The following is a 14,952-nucleotide window of genomic DNA, read 5'->3' as shown; positions in this document are numbered from 1 at the left end:
AACGACACTCGACAATCAAAAAAACCTGTTCCAAAGGCATATCGTCTATCTGAAAGACTTTGTAAGTGCTTTTGTTTCACCTTTTAGAACCTGACTTCCATCCATTTTATTTACAGTATGGTTCCGATTATGTTAAAGACAGAAGTTTCATAGAGGTTCCATAGTGTAGTAGTTATCACGTCTGCTTTACACGCAGAAGGTCCTGGGTTCAATCCCCAGTGGAACCAGACTTATGCTTTAAAGTAAGAACTATGGATATGGTACCACCTGGGAATTGTTATTTCAAAAGTCTTAAGAAAGAATTGAATGCAGATAATGAAATACAAGCCCATGTCTTTTCAGAACCTCACCTGAAGCCATTATTTTTCCTGTATTGTTCAGATTTTTTAAAGATGGCAGTAAGTCAGAGGTTCCATAGTGTAGTAGTTATCACGTCTGCTTTACACGCAGAAGGTCCTGGGTTCAATCCCCAGTGGAATCTCACTTATGGTTTGAAGTAAGAACTATGTCCTGTTACCGTGGCGCAATTGTCATTTGAAAAGTCATGAAAAAGGGCTGAACAACAATTGAATAAAAACCCACAGCAATGCTTTTTTTCTCAGTCAATTAGGTCAAAAGTTATACATAGAATTGTAGAAATTAAAGGAAACTGGACTTTCTTAAAGGTTCTCCAAATACGTTTCGTCTTTCATTCTTGGCAGTGTATCCATGGATGGACTATTTCTGGATTATGGACTGTCTTTGTTGTTTGTCTAGTGATATATGTCAAAGGAATGAGACAGGTCGTGCCTTTTACAGAGGTTTCATAGTGTAGGAGTTATCACGTCTGCTTTACACGCAGAAGGTCCTGGTTTTCAATCCCCAGTGGAACTGCGTCCTCTGCCACTCCATAACCCCTACACCCCCTCATGCCTCCTCCCCCACCTCTTTTGTTCCCACACCTCCTCCTCACTCCCCTGTAGTCAGCCCTCCTCCATGTCCTCTCCCCCCATTGAAGTGTCAATGGGGGGAGAGGACATTCACACCTGGCCAGGTGAAGAGACAGCTGGAGAGGCTACACCAGCGCAAGGGCTGGCACGGAGCATCAGCCCCAGGGTCCTGAAGACTGCGCCAGTCGCTGTCGTGTTCTCCATCACCTCTTCAACCTGAGCCTGAGCCTGAAGAGGGTGGAAGACGTCCTGCCTTGTCCCAGTCCCTAAGAAGTCGACTCCATCTGGCCTACCGCCCAGTGGCTCTCACATCCCATGTGATGAAGGTGCGGGGAGAGGCTGGTCTTGCCTACCTGAGGCCGCAGGTGAGTTCTTCTCTGGACCCTCTACAGTTTGCCTACCAGCCTTGACTGGGAGTGGACAACGCTGTCATCTATCTTCTGCAGCAAGCTCATTATCACCTGGATGGTGAGAATCACATTTTTTGATTTCTCCAGTGCATTCAACACCATCCAGCCACTGCTACTTGGTGAGAAGCTGAGGATGATGGGTCTCGGTGCGTCCACAGTCTCCTGGATCACTGACTACCTGACAGACAGACCACAGTTTGTCGGTCTGGACCGTGTTCTGTCCGATGTGGTGGTGAGTGGTACGGGGGCCCCACAGGGGACTGTGCTGTCTCCTTTTCTGTTCACCTTATACACCACAGATTTCCAGTACAACTCAGAGTCATGTCATCTACAGAAGTTTTCTGATGACTCTGCAGTTGTTGGGTGTATAAGGGATGGACAGGAGGGAGAGTACAGGGCACTGGTGGGTGACTTTGTGGAGTGGTCTGGTAAGAATCACCTGCTTCTGAACGTGGATAAGACCAGAGAGATGGTGATCGACTTCTGGAGGAAGGGAACTGCTCCGCATTCCCTTTGCATCCTGGGAAGTGACGTGGAGATGGTGGAGGAGTACAGATACCTGGGTGTCAACATTGACAGCAGGCTGAACTGGAAGGTCAACAGTACTGCTGTTTACAAGAAGGGGATGAGCAGACTCTATTTCCTGAGGAAGCTGAGATCCTTCAACGTGTGCAGCAGGATGTTGGAGATCTTCTACCAGTGTTTGGCCAGCGCTCTGTGTCCTCCGCCATCTGCGGGGGGGGCAGCAGCATCGGAGCCAGCAATACAAACAGACTGAACAAATGATCAGGAAGGCTGGCTCCGTGATCGGCTGCAAACAGGACACTTTGAAGCTGTGGTGGAGAGGAGGTCACTGATCAAACTGTTATCTATCATGGATAACCCTGACCACCCTCTCCACCCCCCCATGGTCCTACAGAGGAGCTCCTTCTCAAAGCGGCTTCGACAGTTTAAATGCAGCACGGACCGCTACAGGAAATCATTCCTACCACAGGCAATTAAAACTCTTCAACGCGTCATCCTGGGTGCTAGATGAGACTCTGAGACACCACAATATTGCAATAAGGGCAACCGGCACGATTGGTTCATTTACATTTTAGCATACTTAAACAGATGCAGATTTGTTTCCCATCTTGTACATATTTAAATATTTGTTCTTATATTCTTATATTTTGTCATATTATTATTATTTCATGTATATTGTATGTATGTATATTTTGTGGCTGCTGTAACACTGTAATTTCCCATTTTTTGGGATCAATGAATATCTATCTATCTAAAGAATCACTACTTCTAGTGTATAGAGCAGCATATCTCCACCAGACTCCATGTAAATAATCACTACTTTTAGCGTGTATAGAACAGCATTTCTCCACCAGACTCCATGTAAATAATCACTACTTTTATAGAGCACTATCACCAAACCCACCATAATCCATATAATCTGGGTTTTATTTATAAAACTGCATGTAGGATCCTTACGGAAAGTGTACGTACACCAAAAGCCAAAAATAAATCAGATCGATAAAACCATGTGCATGCACATCTGTATGTAATATTCTGTTATAAATCACATATTACCTACAAGTGTGCATATGTGAATCAGCCTCTTATCCCTCCTGTACACGCCCACTTTCATTTAATAATTGTAATATTTAAAGTATAACTTGTGTATATTTCAACCTGGACTCCATCCCCCCGTGGTTCTGTGTATGCAGTAGCATTTTGAAATACATTCTTTGAGGGGCAGGGAAAAAAGTGTAAAGACCTCCAAACTGGAGTGATGTGAACACTGAGTTAATATATACATTTATCATAATTTAAACCATAATTTCATACAATAATAACTCAAGAAATGTACTCACAATAAACACATACACACACACACAACACACACACACACACACACATACTTTCTACATTTTCAGGATTTTAAATAGTAATATAATGTTTATGAAAGAAAAGTTCAGTTATTGTTATTACTACACCATGTCAGGTTTATTTAATTATGTATACTCTATACCATATTATTTTGTAGTTTTTCCGTGGTTTTTTGTAACCGTTAAATAATTTATTTTGAATATGGTTCAGTGTTACAGTAAAAATACAGTGTTTTAAAATCTGTTGACCTACTTCAATTCTATTGGTTTCTGTTAACGTGCCGTCCATCAGCTGTCGAGTTGAGGGCAGAGGGGCGGGCCTTCGGCGACCGTTATCCGTGATTATGAAGAGAATCAGTTATCTTTACCGGGGCTGATTACTGCACTTACTGAACCAGACAGAAGGTAAACATTCTTACATTCATTCATTTCCATATGTAACATATGAAAACACACATATGTGTGTGTGTGTGTTAATATTGTTTTACATCCACCAGTTTGTTAAGTTATGATACCAACGGCTTGTTAGCATCGTTAGCCCGTTAGCATCGTTAGCAGTTAGTGTAGCACAAGCTAAGTCCTTGTGGAGGTGACCAGACGTCCCCGTTTCCGGGAACAGTCCCCGGTTGTGTTGACCTGTCCCTGAAAATGTCCCCGGTTTTCACTGTGACTGACAGACCTGAAATGGAATGAAAGAAAGAAAACACTGACCCACTGACCTAACTGGCTCTATTAGCCTACAAGCTAGCACTAGCTTGTAGTCTAATAGCCATTTAGTTTTTTTAAGTGAGTGAGTGAAACCATAGACAGTTAAAGAAGTGGACCAACAGGTCCGTTGTTTCCATGGAGACCAGTGAAGTCTATTAGAAGCTCTTTCCCGGTGATGCTGAGCGTTACTGCGCAGCCTCCAACTGAGCTTGACGACGTAAATGTGACCGTGAGCAACTTGTCTGAAAGTTGTAACGTACGTAATACGCTAACTAACATGCAGTTAACATTAACATAGGCACAGGCTAATTACTGCTAACATGCTAGTTAACATTAACAGACACAGGTTAATTACTGCTAATTAACATGTTAGTTAACATAGGCACAGGCTAATTACTGCTAACTAACATGCTAGTTAACATTAACATAGGTACAGGCTAATTACTGCTAACAAGCATGCTAGTTAACGTTAACATTAACATAGACACAGGCCAATTACTGCTAACTAACATGCTAGTTAACCCTCTGAGCCCGAGACACTCGCCCACGAGTTTAAAAGTACCTCTGATTCATAGTTTAATAACTTTTGAACCATACAAGCGATTTACTCACTTTCGGTTTCGTTTGACTCCTGACGCTTTCGGCTTTACGGCGGTCTTTTCCGGGTCTTTCTAGCCTCTACAGGGGGTTTTCTATCCAGCCTGGAACTTCAGCCCTCTTTGGGCTTCAAATCCATACTGTTATATCCAGATTGGTCCACTTTATATCCATAATTCATCGCGTTTTGGCTCGTTTTCTTCTGCTAGATCGCTCCTCAGCGTCTGCCCTGTCTGTCCCGTCTATTGTTTCAGGAAGTACATGCCCATATATGGAATAAAGGCAAACTCTTGTATGGAAGGCCAGAGGGGACAAAATGCCTATAGACTCTATGGAAGGCCAAATAATGCAATTTTTAGACACATATTTGCTTGTATAACATTGCTGTGGGTGTAATATCAATAAATATGACATTATTATGTTATTATTGGCATAGGTAAATGTCATGAGAGCAAAACGTCTTGACTTTTTTGGAAAAATGTCTGTATTTTGTCAACTGTATAAGTTATAATGATTCTTTCTTCACAGTGTGGACTCCCAAGACATATGAAAGTTTTTTAGAATGGAAAATGGCTTAGGTTTTACTTATATGTCTGTGATATCATACATATCTGGAAGATTCATTTATTTATTTATTTATTTATTTATTTATCTTTAAGGCCCTACAACCATTTTTAACATGCAAGTGACCTCACTGCAACCCAAATATTCTAATACCCCAGTTTGTCCTGAAAAAAATGATGTTCATATCTTGACTGTAGACAACAGGGTTGATGTTTTACAAGCTTTTTAAGAAAATAAAACCAGACGGAAATTAAACTGTAAAAATGGCCTCAGGGCCCAGAGCGTTAACACTACATAAAAGAGACACAAAAATACAGTTAATCAACATTGTATCGTCTTATAGTCTAAGACAGCGGGGGGGGGGGGGGCAGAGGTTACTTCCTGGTGTGAAGCAAAAGGTTTCTTTCTATATGTGAGATGCCAGACTTGACCTAATCATTTCTTTAGAGTGGGGGGGGACAATAGGGCCGTCCTGATCTACTCGTCGCTGAGACAACAGATGATAATTAAACAGCTTGATATGGAGCATTCACCACTGAATTAAATCAATCTTCTCAACCCGACTGCGCATACTTTAGCATAAATACCTTGTTTTAACTTTTCATAACTCAACACTGTCAACGGCTTATCTGCTAACGTTTGCTACAACAGTTACCTTGGAACATTCCAGCAAATAGACCAAGCTTTAATGCGTTGCCTGAAATATATCTTCAAACAAACAAACAATTGCTGATTTTTATGTATCTGAAATGTGATCATTTGAAGCTTTTCCGTGTCGTACGTTAGGGAAAGAGAAATGAATCCCAATTACTTTGGTTTCTATTGAAATCAGGATTATTTAACAGGATTCCTTGTTGTCTCTTAGAAAGATGTTTTCATTTATTAAAGTTAAAAACAGCTTTAACTGGGATTTTTTTGCTTCGTTCTTTTACTGTAGAAGAAATGTTTTGGCTTGTTTGTTTTCTTTAAACCAATCAGAATAGTCGTGGGCGGGGCTGAGCTCTGGACGCAACGACTTTGGCTCTGCTACATAGTCTCAGGAAGGAACTGTTCACCCTGATTGAAGAAACACATGTGCATGTCGACAGAGAGCAGACAGACACACACACACACACACACACACACACACACACACACACACTATGTCAATGTGCTGCATCCATGGCTTATCAGTCTGTGTAACATTACTTCGTCCTCAACAATCCTGCTCCAATCACTCCCAAAACATCCCAGTTAGATATAAGATGGCTAATGTTAACATATTCTTTGGGAATCTTTACAGTGATTCCCTTAAAGAAGCGGCCAGGCCTGCCTTGTTGCACCATCAAAATGTCTTTCTGAACTTTCCATTTTCACACTGGAACATCTGGAGTTTTTTTTTTTTCATTCAGTTTCTATGCTCCTCATATCTGGAATAAACTCCCAGAAACCTGCAGATCCGCTGCTACTCTCAGTTCTTTTAAATCAAGGCTGAAGACCTTTCTTTTTGATGCTGCCTTTCTTTAAATGACTGCTCATTTCTTTAAATTTCTTATGCTGCACTGTAACTTTTATTTTTGTGTTTTATGTGTCCTAATGTTTCTATTTTGTTTTTAACTGTCTATTCATGTGTTTTATTAATTTTTAATGTTTATGATTTTTAACTGTTTGTACTTGTGTTTTATCTGTTTAACTGATTTCGTGTAAAGCACTTTGAATTGCCCTGTTGCTGAAATGTGCTCTACAAATAAAGCTGCCTTGCCTTGGAGATGTTCTGCTAAATGAAGTGTGGTTGGTCCAGGCTACTGTGCATGTAGCTTGTATTTCCAGTTAATGACTTTTGGGCCTTACATTGTAGTAGTTCTTCCAGTCTGAATGCAGGAGATACTTGACACTCTGAGTCCTATGGATTGGTCCCCTCATCAGCCCTTGCATTTTCTCCATTCAAACAGAAGATTTTAATCTAGTAAAACACGGTCAACTAGAATTCACTTACACCTCCCATTAGTTCTTCTAACCCTTGTCTCTTTATCTCTGCATGTCCCCCCCCCCCCCCACCTCCTTGGGTCTAGTAAAGGCACCTTCAGAAGACGGCAAGCTGGCGACCAGAGCAGGAAAGGAAGGCAAGAAGGAGGAGGAGGTGGAAGAGGAAGAAGAGGAGTATGTGGTGGAGAAGGTTTTGGACCGCAGAGTGGTGAAGGGAAGAGTAGAGTTTCTGCTGAATGGAAGGGGTTCTCAGAGTAAGTATGAGTCTAGAATATTAATGTTTGGTGTTCTTGGTCCTGATATACTGTGTATATATATATCATTATCATATAACTCAATGCATTTCCTTTATTTTCATGACTATTTACATTGTAGATTATCACTGAAGGCATCACAACTATGAATGAACACATGTGGAATTATGAAAAGTGTGAAATAACTGAAAACATGTCATATATAGTCTAGTTTCCTCAAACTACCCCCCCTTTACTGTGATTACTGCATTGCACACTCTTTGCATTCTCTTGAATGGTAGTCACCTGAAATGGTTTCCCTACAGTCTTGAAGGAGTTCCCAGAATGCTCAGCACTTGTTGGCCCTTTTTCTTCACTCTGCGGTCCAGCTCTCCCCAAACAACCTGGATTGGATTCAGGTCCGGTGAGTGTGGAAGCAAAGCACTCCATCACTCTCCTTCTTGGTCAAATAGCCCTTACACAGCCTGGAGGTGTGTTAGGAATCATTGTCCTGTTGAAAAATAAATGATGGTCCAACTAAACGCAAACTGGATGGGATGGAATGTCGCTGCAGGATGCTGTGGTAGCCATGCTGGTTCAGTATGCCTTCAATTTTGAATAAATCCCCAACAGTGTCACCAGCAAAGCACCCCCACACCATCACTCCTCCTCCATGCTTCACGGTGGGAACCAGGCATGTAGAACCCATCCGGTCACCTTTTCTCCGTCGCACAAAGACACAGCGGTTGGAACCAAAGATCTCAAACTTGGACTCATCAGAACAAAGCCCAGATTTCCACTGGTGTAATGTCCATTCCATGTGTTTCTTGGCCCAAACAAATCTATTCTGCTTGTTGCCTCTCCTTAGCAGTGTTTTCCTAGCTACTATTTGACCATGAAGGCCTGATTCAGTCTCCTCTTAACAGTTGTTCTTAAGCTATGCCTGCTGCTAGAACTCTGTGTGGTATTCATCTGGTCTCTAATCTGAGCTGCTGTTAACTTGTGATTTCTGAGGCTGGTGACTCAGATGAACTTATCCTCAGCAGCAAAGGTGACTCTTGGTCTTCCTTTCCTGGGGCGGTCCTCATGTGTGCCAGTTTCATTGTAGCGCTTGATGGTTTTAGCCGCTGCACTTGGGGACACATTCAAATTTTCCGGACAGACTGACCTTCATTTCTTAAAGTAATGATGGCCACTCGTTTCTCTTCACTTAGCTGATTGGTTCATGCCATAATATGAATTGTAACAGTTGTCCAATAGGGCTGTCGGCTGTGTATCACCTGACTTCTGCACAACACAACTGATGGTCCCAACTCCATTAATAAGGTAAGAAAGTCCACTAATTAACCCTGAAAATGCCCACCTGTAAAGTGGAAACCATTTCAGGTGACTACCTCATGAACCTCATTGAGAGAACACCAAGGGTTTGCAGCACTATCAAAAAGCAAAGGGGGCTACTTTGAAGAACTAGAATATAAGACATGTTTTCAGTTATTTCACAGTTTTTTGTTAAGTACAATGCCACATGTGTTCATTCATAGTTGTTAGGCCTTCAGTGATAATCTACATGTAAATAGTCATGAAAATAAAGGAAACCATTGAATGAGAAGGTGTGTTCAAACTTTTGGCCTGTACTATATATGTGTGTGAATGCAAATAATCTACAGCATAGATTGCAGCGTTGTATCATGCCCTCAAAGGATCAATGGATTGTCTAAAAACAAAGTATGAGGAGATGTTCTTCTGTCTGCACTCACCTTTCCAGTGAGGATAACACATGGGAGCCACAAGACAACCTGGACCTGGACCTTATCACCGAGTACATGCAGAAACACAAGGAGACGGAGGAGAAGAAGAAGGAGGGCAAGAGGAAAGGTGTCGAGGGGGAGGTGAGTGAAGGAAAGAGGTTACTCCAGACTGAAGAGTCCCAGAAATCGAATCTCAATATTGATGAATGCACACAGAGGGCTTCACAAATGTCTTTTAGGATTTATATATTATACAGTAATTCCTCAAAGAAAAACCGGTAGTCAATTAAACTGCGGCCCTCTGATAGTGCTGCATTACCATGGTTACCATGGTTCTGCAGCAGTGGAACTTAGACACAGACATGCTGTGAACGATGCTCTTGTTTTACTTAGCTCGCTCCACCATGGCCCCTTACTAACTCACTCACTCTGTCTGTTGATATACAAACGTAGATCAATGGACATGCATGTATTTTTGGGGGAGGGTGTATAGCCCACCCCCTTTCGACCAATTATTACATCTTTGTATGCAAACCTTCTATCCCAGCCCAGGACCATTGAACTACATCCATAATTCCTCTGCATTACTGGGTCTGGACTCAGTAACAGCATTTATGATGTCACCCTACAAGTGTTCTCTGGGATTGAGGTCCAGGGATTGGGCTGGTCCCTCCATAACATCCATCTGGTTCATCTGGAACCAAGACTTTGCTCCTTCCCGGTGTGTTTGGGTCCTTGTCTTGTTGAAAGACCCGTTTCAAAGGCATTTCCTCTTCAGCATAAGGCAACATGACCTCTTCAAGTATTCTGATATATTGGAACTGATCCAGGGTGGCCGCGGGTCCTTAAAAAGTCTTAAATCACGTTTCCTAAAATGAAGGCCTTAAAAAGCATTAAATTATCTTAAATTCAGATTGGGTAGGTCTTAAATATGTTTATGTCATGTCACGGCGAAAATGCAGGCAATCTGTTGTCGAATATTCTTTCCCGGTAGGCTTTGCGCTGTGTTGTCGCGGTAACATAAGCCCATTTGTACATGTCCTATCCCCTGACCAATCGGCTATCCTAACCTTAACCACTTCAACTAATCAAGCTGCTTCGTGGGTGGGTGTTGGCGTGGCCGTAGTCAGTGACATTTGTAATTTCGCGGGATTTGTAATTTCGCAGCATGCAGGTGATACAGTAATTGTTGATAGCCGTCTAGAAACATGGGGGAATGCAAGTTCAGTGACAAGTGGCTTGAAAACAACGAGTATCCATGGTTAAGGTCGGTGCCTGAAAATGCTTATGAAGCGAACGGCGTTATGTGTCGGAAGATTTTCAAACTTGGGACAATGGGGATCAGAGCGGTGGAATCGCACATACAAAGCAAAAAACACAGACTACGTAAAGGCACGCCACCTACCCGCCATCGCTAGATTCTGCTCCACCGCTAGCAACGATGTCAACGCTACAACGCTAGATGTTATGCGGAAATCTACAGCCAACGATGCCAGCTGACCTACGAGCAGTTTGTGGCTCTACGCCAACACTCCGAGCCGAGGTGATGGGGGCTGAGGACCGTGACAAGACACAATTCATACAGGTCAAATGACGGGACTGAAGAAGTGTTTCCAAGCAATGCTTCCAGATTCAAGGCTTTTACAGTAATTTACCTCTGGAAAAGACAAACCAGATACGTGGCTAAATTGGATTGGCGCCATATATCAAAAAAACCTCATCACAGAAGTCCAGAAATGCGGTGCGTTTGTAATTATGTTCGACGAGACACTGAACCAGACAACCAAAAGCAAACAGCTGGACTTGTATGTGCGTGTATGTTATAAATTGGTAAAGACACTCTTTTGGGAAGGCTTTCTCAAGTGCAAAGTCACTGTTTTGTTTATTATAGTATATGAATTGTTTTCCAAGTATATTCACAAAAGCTCATGAGTAGACATCAGAACTTGAACAAAAATTGGTCACTTGGAGACCTGAAAACACACATATAGATACACACACACACACACATTCCCACACCGCAAAACACTCTTACACACTGCTGTCTACTCTCTCTCCATGATGAGTCCTCCACAAACTGCAACCCATCCATCTGAGTCTCTCTCTCTTTCTCTCTCTCTCTCTCTCTCTCTCTCTGTGTCTGTTAGGCACACAAATCATACAAGAGTCTTTGCATTTTAAAAGCAGCTGGAATTGGCATTTAATTATTTTTTTTGTTCAAAAGGAACAGTGTTTTTTTTAATATTCACTTGTTATTTCACTTGATGTTATAACAATTTGTTCAAGGGACCCAAATGTTCTGAAAATATTGTAATAATATAAATTAGGACAGCAATTACATTTTTGTGTTATGCTTTAGATTACACACATTAAGTCAATGTTCTTAAACTCAACAGATTATTGTTATTTTACCATACTGTTAATTTTGTGTTTACTTGGAAAGATTACTGTATATTTCCACTTTGTTTTTCCATTGTAAATTTGGTCTTAAATTTCATTTAGAATTGGTATTAAAAAGTCTTAAAAAGTCTTAAATTTAACTTGTTAATACCTGTAGCCACCCTGTGATCCAGGATCCCTGGTATGTGATAAACAGGCCCAACACCACAGTATGAGAAACATCCCATAACCAGCATGCTTTACTGTCTTCACAGTGGACTGGGGCTTGATTTCAGAGCAGGGGGGTCGGAGGACAAACTGTCTGTGGCTCCTAGACCCAAAAAGAACAGTTTCCCTCTCATCAGTCCCCAGAATGTTGCTCTATTTCTCTGTTGGCCAGTCAATGTGTCCTTTGTTTTTTTTTGCCCACGTCGGTCTGCGTTGGATGCCATTTCAAGGCATTTGAAATGATTTTGGCAGAACAGCTTTAATCTCTCTGCACTTCTTTATATGTTTCCCCTCTCATATCAACTTTTTAATCAAAGTCCTCTGTTCCTCAGAGCAATGTTTGGAGCGAGCCATTTTGCTGAGTATTTCAGTGTGAAATGCACTATAACCAGCATGCACAACATGTTCTTCCTTCCTTCCTTAAATATGTATATATACAGTATAGATTAATTATGGGCCATACTGACACCTGTTTTTTCACAGAATCAATCAGCTCACTAATTGAACACGGCACTGCTATTATTATGAACATGCTCCTTTCAATGACAGATTCAATTCCACAGAATGAGCAGCATGCGTGTCATAACTGTTGTTTGGCCTGTGTTTTTCAGAGGCATCAGTGATGCTCAGCAGTTTAATCCAGAGCACAGCAGAAAGCTCTCTGAGCTTCAGAACTGCTTGAGGAAATGTAGCTTGTGTGGACAATACCACATTACACTACCATATTACTTACTTACACAATACTGCTGGCTATACAAGTTTGATTTAGCAAAAACAACAACCTAAACAAAAGGTCAAGGTCAACTGGTGCCCCTCATTGCTAATGCCTATCAGGACAATGGTTCCAATTTACTTAACTGGAGTAGAGCTGTTTCAGCAACATGAAGACACACAGTAACCCCTACAGATACCAGTGAAAGCTCAAATCTCTGGGAAAATGTTACATTTACAACTTTCCTGGCACAAAAATTCCCGGATGATCCCCCATTTGTTACCGGCTGGCTAAAGGCTGGCAACAAAATGGAGGCCACACATAAATTGATTAAAAGTAGTTTATTTATCACTAACTAACCAACACTGAATGTTACATTTCCCATAATGCAACTCCATAATAGTGATGTTGGCAGATAATAACCCTCATGTCGTCCTCGGGTCAAAATGACCCGTTGTCCTACATCAATGTTTCTTTTTAATTACCCAAATAACATATTTGATTCCCCCCCAACGCTCTTTTCAAGTACAAATCTCTACTTTCATTAATTTTGGGGTGTCTTATTCAATTTTATAGCATTTGGAGAAAACGTTGAAGTGTTTTTAAATAGTATTGAGTAAAAGTTGACATATTCCAGTCTGTGATTTCATCAACATCCATTCCTTTTAATTTTATTCTAAATAATTCCTAATTTCTGCTTTTCTCACTCAAACATTAGGTATATTTCCTATAAATGAGGTTTATTGACCATAAATTCCAAAAAATACTGTAAAAAAGTAAAAGTGAATAAGTTGGTGTAATGTATTGTTAACCGTCAAAAAAGTGACAAAAACTGAAGAAATTTTAAACATTCATACAAAGCCTCAACAAAAGTGTTGATTTTCAATTTTGACGGGAAGACAACACAAGGGTTAAGAAAAGTATTGCGTCAGTCAAACAATGTTCCATAGACATGCTCTAAGTCAGGGGTTCTTAACCTGGGTTGGATCAACCCCAGGGGTTCGGTGAGTCAGTCTCAGGGTTCGGCGGAGGTCAAGACACACACCCGACTCATATGATTCGTGATGACACGCCCCGCTTGGCCATCATCAGAAGGGTTCGGTGAACGCGCATATGAACTGGTGGGGGTCAGTACCTCCAACAAGGTTAAGAACCACTGCTCTAAGTGTTGTTTCTAGTTTAAGATAGAGCTCTACAGCATGGCACCTCACTAACTCACTCTCTTGGTTTTTTCTCTGTTGATAGAAACGGAGAGGAAGAGGAGTCAAACGTCACCGCTGTCAGCACTGTGACAAATCCTTCACAACATCAGGATATTTAAAGATTCATCAGAGAGTTCACACTGGAGAGAAGCCTTACAGCTGTGATCAATGTGGGGCAGCTTTCACACAACAGGGTGCCCTGAAAAGACATCAACGCATTCACACTAGAGAGAAACCTTACAGCTGTGATCAATGTGGGGCGGCTTTTTCTCAGAGTAATCACCTTAAAACTCACCAACGCATTCACACTAGAGAGAAACCTTACAGCTGTGATCAATGTGGGGCGGCTTTTTCTCAGAGTAATCACCTTAAAACTCACCAGCGCATTCACACTGGAGAGAAGCCGTACTGGTGTGAAGAATGTGGGGAAACCTTTTCTCAAAATGTGGTCACCTTAAAGCTCACCAACGCATTCACACTGGAGAGAAGCCGTACTGGTGTGATCAATGTGGGGAAACCTTTTCTCAGAGTAGTAGCCTTAAAGCTCACCAGCGCATTCACACTGGAGAGAAGCCGTACTGGTGTGAACAATGTGGGGAAACCTTTTCTCTGAGTGGTAACCTTAACGTGTTGGGCGTATAGGTCCCGGCACCGGGATTTATCTTCGCCGTTTTTCGGAAGTGCTGACTTCCGTCATAATTGCAAGCATTAAACCGTCATAAACACGCTCAAGCCATACACCATTAAAAGCTTAAAGTCTCATGATTCCATCGAGCCCACACACAAGCAATAAGGTGACTCACAACGGTTTTAATCATGTTCTGAAGTAAAGCAGACAGACATATTCGAGTCTAAATTGAGTGTGCTTTCCTACCTGTCCTGCTCGTGTCATAAATCACAGCGGTGAAAGATCGCCGAAAACGTGGTATTCCTCCTTCGTAACACTCCAAGCTATTAGAATATCCAAGCCTTGTAATCCATAATTATCTGGTCCCCTCACAATCTGGTAGTTTCTGGCCAAGTTTTGACGTTCAGAAATCTAGATCATGCATCATTTCTCGTTTTGATGGCGTGTAACTTTTTCCGTGTTCGCGCTACTTTCTCACTCGGCACACCGTCGGAATCTGGGGCTTGTCCAGTTTTCCAATGAACTTTCTTCTCAGCCAATAGCATGAGTATTTCCCAAGATACTCCCAAGTAAGCCAATAAACAGCTCACAGTCCCCCAGTGGGCCCACGTGGGAAAAACTGACAGCATTTCCCACCAGTCAGAGACAGAGTCATAAAACTGGCATTTCTGTTTTAGCCAATAGAAGACGAGTTGAATGATATCAAACATGGCCAACAAACATTTTCCCTGAGAGGGTCTCCAGCCCATTCAAACCAAAATATTGCCTT

The 14,952-nt window shown here is 41.8% G+C and overlaps 2 non-coding genes across 2 annotated transcripts; both read left to right on the top strand.

Moving 5' to 3' along the window:
- Window positions 1–154: 154 nt before the first annotated feature.
- Window positions 155–227, top strand: trnav-uac (transfer RNA valine (anticodon UAC)). Its single transcript has one exon. It is a non-coding gene; the product is annotated as a tRNA-Val (tRNA).
- A 181-nt stretch (window positions 228–408) lies between these two features.
- trnav-uac (transfer RNA valine (anticodon UAC)) lies at window positions 409–481 on the top strand. The gene has a single exon. It is a non-coding gene; the product is annotated as a tRNA-Val (tRNA).
- The last annotated feature ends 14,471 nt before the right edge of the window (window positions 482–14,952 follow it).

Source organism: Etheostoma spectabile, unplaced genomic scaffold, assembly GCF_008692095.1.
Source record: "Etheostoma spectabile isolate EspeVRDwgs_2016 unplaced genomic scaffold, UIUC_Espe_1.0 scaffold00006480, whole genome shotgun sequence".
NCBI lineage: Eukaryota > Metazoa > Chordata > Actinopteri > Perciformes > Percidae > Etheostoma > Etheostoma spectabile.
Note: the sequence above shows the minus strand (reverse complement) of the source record. Positions and strands in the feature narration are given on the sequence as shown.